Raw genomic sequence first — 6397 nt, 5'->3', positions numbered from 1 at the left:
GCTTCTTCCCGAACCTGACGGACAGGAGGTACCTGCATTTTGGTGTCGGGAATGCCATCGCATCCAAGGAGCGAGATTGCCCCTGTCTGAGCGCGCTCACACTTCTGGCAGGGAAGTACGGGACAGCAATGAATGAAGCCAGGAGGTGGGATGCCTTCCACATATGGAGAAAGAGAAGTTTGTAGGATAAGGGAAAAGTAAGAGGCACTTCCCAGAATCACAGAATCAATTAGGTTGGAAAAGACTTCTGAGATCATCAGGTTCAACCTATGACGAAACACCTCCCTGTCACCTAGGCCATGGCACCAAGTGCCACATCCAGTCTTTTCTTAAAACACCTCCAGGACGATGACTCCACCACCTCCCTGGGTAGCCCATTCCAATGTCTAATCACCCTTTCTGTGAAGAAATTCCTCCTTATGTCCAACTAGAACCACCCCTAGTGTAGCTTGAGGCAATGTTCTCTTGTCCTGTCTCTTATTGCCTGGAAGAAGAGACTGATCCCCATCTGGCTACTTTCAATCTACTTTCAAGTTGTTGTAGAGAGCAACAAGGCCCGCTCTGAGCCTCCTTTTCTCCAGGCTAAACAACCCCAGCTCCCACAGCCACTCCTCATAGGACTTACCCTCCAAACCCTTCACCAGCTTCATTGCCCTTCTCTGGACTCGCTCCAGCACCTCAATGTCCTTCTTGTAAATGAGAGGTCCAGAACTGGACATAGGACTTGAGGTGCGGCCTCACCAGTGCTGAGTACAGACACTATTCCTGATCCAAGCCAGGATGCCATTCCCCTTCTCAGCCACCTGGGCACACTGCTGGCTCATGCTCAGCTGCTGTTGACCAGCACCCCCAGGTCCTTTTCCACTGGTTTGCTTTCCAGGCACTCTGCCCCCAGCCTGCAGCGCTGCATGGGGTGGTTGTGACCCAAGAGCAGGACCCAGCACTTGGCCTTGTTGGACTGCATTCCATTGATCTCAGCCCATTGATGCAGCCTTCCCATCTCTTCCCCTCACTTCCCCAACTCCGTGGGAAGCCGTATGTTGGCAGAGGTAAAATCACATAATGGTTTATTTTGGAAAAGAACTCTAAGATCGAGTCCAACAGTTAACACAGCACCACCAAGCCCACTCCTAAACCATATCCATAAGCACATGTTTTCTGGTGATTCCACCACTCCCCTGGGCAGCCTGTTAAACCAGGTAATCCCAGCCACGGAATTCAGCTCAGTGTTATGATTTGATTTTTGTTTGACAAAGGCAGAGGGTTCAATAAAGTAATATTTCATCTGCCACCTCACATCTCTAAAGAAAAACACAACAAAAATATATTTAAGTTCTTAACCTTTTATAATAATAAATACCATAACAGTTTTCAAAGTAAAAGAACTAGGACATATCTTTATCCCATCAATAAAACAGAAATTGAGAAAGAAAATATTTCTCTCTAAACTGTATAATGTTAAATCATGTTATGACAGCAAAATAAGAACATAATCTATTACATTTGTACATTCAGAAAGTACACCAAGACATGCAGCAGCTTTTTTTTTTTGTCCAGTGACATACTGTCCATTTAACCCATTTTATACAATTTGGTTTCTGCTAATTCTTTATAGGCTTTTTAATGTGAATAGAGTAATTAATAGGTCTTCCTATTTATTTCCCAGAATGGGGAATGCCAGATGGATCTGATATTCCATTTTACTTGTTTGGCAGCCGTGCACATTCTTTGACTGCCTGTTTTAATCCTGTCTTTAAGTGTCTTAACATAAATAAAGATAATCCACCCAGAATCGTCTTCCTCCCTGATAATTTTTTCTTCAGCTTCTTCTGTGTTCAACTTTCTATTTATATTCTCAATGAACCAAGTGCACAGACCTAAATTTTATAGCTGTGAAAGTCATTTTACTGAGAAGAACTATAAATGAGTGATAACAACCAAATCAATGAATGTCATATAGCATTTGGCTATTTCATGTTTCTTATGCAACACAGGGCTAACAGCATGAAGTCCCTTATAAGACAGCTATGCTTATTAACAATGTTTAATTAGATAGACGAATATAGTACCACTGAGTTCAGAACATGGCCTACCTTATTGCCATAATTCCTTATTATGCAAACAGGAAGTAAGCATGTTGTGATTTGGTATGTTTTTCTTTGATTTCTTGAGTTATGGAGGCACAAAGCCTCTAAAGATGACATCGAAAGTTATCCAACAACTTATAGTAGCAATGAGAGGATTATGAGCTACTGTAATCTTTTCTTCAAGTCACTAACACACATAATAAAGAAGATGCTCAGAAGTGATGTGGCTGCCTTGCAAGTGATATCGTCTTCAAACTAAAATGAAATTTAAGATAGAAGGCAAAGAGATATCATCAATACAACCAGAAAATCCCACCCTTTGAAGTTATAGTGGAAAAAAAGAAGGGGCTGAAGTAAAGAAATGCTGGATATCTCATCTTCAGGAATCCTCACACACTTCAGGGATTTATCAATTTCCAGTGTGAATTTAAGTAGCTGTTGGGAACATCTGCTTCATTCTGCAAAGTGTGGCACCCAAGTCAAAGGTGTGCAAGTACAAGCTCTAATTGAACCGCACACCTGTATCTCACTGGTTTGAGTGGAAATGGAGCAGATCCTCACATCGGTGAGTTAGAATCATTGTATTTTATGTGATTAAAAATCTGATCATCTTAGTTTGATTTTGAAACCTGAAAATAAAAAGAATTTTTAATGTCTCACAGTATTGTCCAAGATATCTAAAGTGGAAATAAAATACTGATCGTATTTTGCTACTTGAAAGTCTATTTTTATGGCCTTGACTCTGATGACACAGACTGAGTGAAATCCCTATTGGTATCAGTAATGTTCCTGTTGAATTCATTGGACCAGAACTTCACTCTATGACTTTTATTGTGTTTCCATAGTAAAGAATAAAATTTTTCACCACTTCAAGACACATTCATGGATTCTTTCAACTATTACAAGCAGTGGAGTTTCTCTCTTTAAAGCTTGCAACTTTTTGGTTAAATAGGAATGCTTTTTATAAAACACCATTTTGTTTAAAAAGATGTGGCTTGTTTTCCTTGGATCTTGTCACATTATAAAACAACCGGTTTCATATGCATATATTAGAAAATGCCAAGATTCTTGGATAGCAGAATAGTGTTCTTGAATGCAGAGAGAACCATTCTTAAATCACAGCGGTAATTTTGATGTGCTATATTAATACAGATGCTGCAAGAGGCAGTGCCACTTGAACAATCAAAACAAAACAAAAGAATGTGCAGGATCTTCCTTTTCACCACAGCTAAAGCATACTTGGAATTAGCTTTAAGGAAGCCTGCTACAGACAGGACTTTGGCTGGAGTGGGCCTTTCAGTAGTTTAGTTTGCATCTGCACCAATTGAAAGGAAAAAGAGTGATGCAGGGGCTTAAAATATATTGCAATGCCTTTTGACTTACAGAATTGCACTTAACCTGAAATCCTTAAAGAGGAAAAACGGAGACAGGTATTTCTTTAATGCAACTCTGTTCATTTACAAGGATGTTTACAAAGAATTTTTTTTTTCCCTCTGGTCATAGGAAGACTGTTTTGCTTTGACCTCAGGTTTGTCTTTTGCTCTGGGTAATGTTTCCTACAGGGCTGTCTTACTTTTTAAGATCATGCTACATATATTTATCTTTGAGACATTTGTCTTTCCGTTTGTGATGGTTTTGCAGTTTCTCTTTTTTTACATGCCCATACAGACATACACAACCTAGTAACTGCTGCATTTGGTATGAGAATCTCAGTAAGTGCCAAGCCACATCAGTGCACATTTGCATGTGATCTGGCTCCTGGGTGGTATTTTTGCATTGTTTCAGCTATCGATGAACAAAGAGGCATTTAATTGTGTCTTCAATGAGCCTGAACAGAAGACAGCTACGATGCCCAGGAGTTTCACTGGGAAAGTGGGATTGCCCAGCCCCCACTACTGCACTGTAGAGAAGCAAAGGGGGGAACCCGAGCTAAGGCACTCTCTTAATTAAGTAATGTCAAATTCAGTGGCCATTTTCTTCCTAAGCAGCAGCTGTCTCAGCTGCCAGCTGCTCTGGCTTTTTTGCAGCAGCCATCTGACCCATGAGACATTGCTGACCTCTCCTTCTGCCCTTGTTTGCTTGCCTTACGCACTCCCAGCCTTGCATCACTTCGGAGAAGTTGGGAGGACAGCATGGACATAAATCAAGGAACATGAATGGGCTATAAAATTTCTGACTCATGTGCCTCTCTGTGCGTTTGTCTGTGACACAGGGGGACAGGCAGCTAGAAAGTGACATGAAAAGCCTGACAGAGAAAAAAGAGCTCTACTCAGGGAAGGTCACAGCAAAGATCAGTGAACTTCCCCAGTGAGAATGAGTGTGCCACCAGATAATGGGAAGTGTCAGTGGATGGACCTCCAGGAGGTATTAGTCGGTTCACTTAGTAAATCAGAAAATCAGGGCCAAATTGGAAAACAAAAGCATTGAAATAGCATAGAAACCACATAATTTTTACAATGGGAATGATGATACAGGGCTGTTTAAAAAAAGATCTCAACAACAAATCTTAGGTCAAATCTGCCAGAGTTTGTTATTCTAGGTTGACCAGCAATTGCACTCTGTTCTTTCCAAAGACTGAGGAGGACAAGCATGCAAGTTTGTTAATCCCTCAATTAGGGTGCTCACAGTTCTTTAAATTACATATATTTTTAAACTGTTTAATTAATATAGGCATCCTCGGCTTTTCTAAGGAAGCAGGGAAACAGCTTGCTTCAAATTTGCAGAAATAGAACAAATAAATAAAACCGAGTAACAGGAGGAACCTTATCTACTAGTTAGAGCAGGAGTCCTCTTTTTTCCTAACCTGCATCATTGTCGACCACTGCAAAATGAGCACAAACATCTACTGACATTGTTCAAGCAAGGATACTGAAGACAAAAATAGGAATATATTGTGAGGTTATACTCAGATATGAATTTAAATGTGAATTAGATGCTCATAAAATTTAGTAAAGTATCTTAAATTATTAATATTGGTTATACTGAAATCTCATCGAGACGCAAGTGATGACATTTGAGCAGAAGACATTGAACTAGATCAACCAGTATGCTTCAGGTTTTTTATACCATGTCAGTGTCACCAAGTACTTGCAAACCCTGCTTAACCAGGTAAACAATGTCTGCAACTCTTTAGGGTTCTTCAAATGGCACAGAGGCAACTAAAGTGCACAAAGGTACCTGTCCTGCATTGCTTAATAGCTTTGTTTGTTGGTTACTTGGAAAAGGAGCACTGATTTTTCACAGTAAAATACCTGCTAGCAACATGGGTCATTTAAGAGTGATTCTGCCAGTTCAGTAACATTGTGCTTTAAGAAGATTAAACTAAGAACTTAATAATGTGCCCTTTAAAGATATTTGATGATGTTGGTTGGCAGCTGGTTGCGTGTCTTCAGAATTTGAACATAAATGCTCTCATGGCATGAGCTGCATGACTCAGTACATAGCTATTTTCACTCGGTGAAGAAAATAATAGTTGTAATCTTTACATTTTTCAAGCATCCTAGAAACGTTTCCTAATTCACTCCTTCTACAAATGGTAGTCTGACACAAGTATTATCAATACTAGAGAAATGAAGGTGAGAAATGTCAGAAACACAAGTAGCAACTACGCTTCAGTAATAGCATGGCATCAAATTCCTTCGGTTATTTGACCATGCTAGTGAAAGCGCTTATCACACAGCAAAACAGGGTCAGATCCTTTATCTCTTGCTGTGGTCCTGTAGTCAGCAGGGCTATTTAGCCACTTTTTGGCAATTAACACTGTCATAAGATATCAAGTATATTTATATGAATACATTTATTCTGACTAAAGAATAAGATGTATACTTTTCTGTTCTGGAACAGTAGAATTTTTCACTTAACATCTAAGCCTAGGAGATAAAGAGCTTTTTTTTGTTATTATTTGTTAAAGATGGGGCCAGAAGACCACAGGGAATAAAACAATCGCAGGAAATACTGAGATTATAGTTTGGACTTTGAATCACACTTTCTGGGGATTTATCTGGATTCCAAGAAATCAAAAGAATATTTTGCGTATATAGATCAGAAAAAGGATTGGTGTAGTTTCATTGAAGTCAATGACATTGAAGCAGGAAAAATTTCTTCATGAAAAGGGTTGTAAAGCATTGAAACAGTGCCTAGGGAAGTGGTGGAGTCACCATCCCTGGAAGTGTTAAAAAACCAAGTGGATATGGCACTTAGGACATGGTTTAGTGGTGAATTTGATGGTGCTGCTACATTTACAGTTGGGCTTGATGATATTAAAGGTCTTTCCTATATTGACACTAAGTTTGACAACAATCCTCAGAGAA

Source organism: Pipra filicauda, unplaced genomic scaffold (assembly GCF_003945595.2).
Source record: "Pipra filicauda isolate LSUMZ 115617 unplaced genomic scaffold, ASM394559v2 scaffold340_size778089_pilon, whole genome shotgun sequence".
Lineage (NCBI taxonomy): Eukaryota > Metazoa > Chordata > Aves > Passeriformes > Pipridae > Pipra > Pipra filicauda.
The sequence above is the reverse complement of the archived record's forward strand: the minus strand, read 5'-3'. Positions refer to the sequence as shown.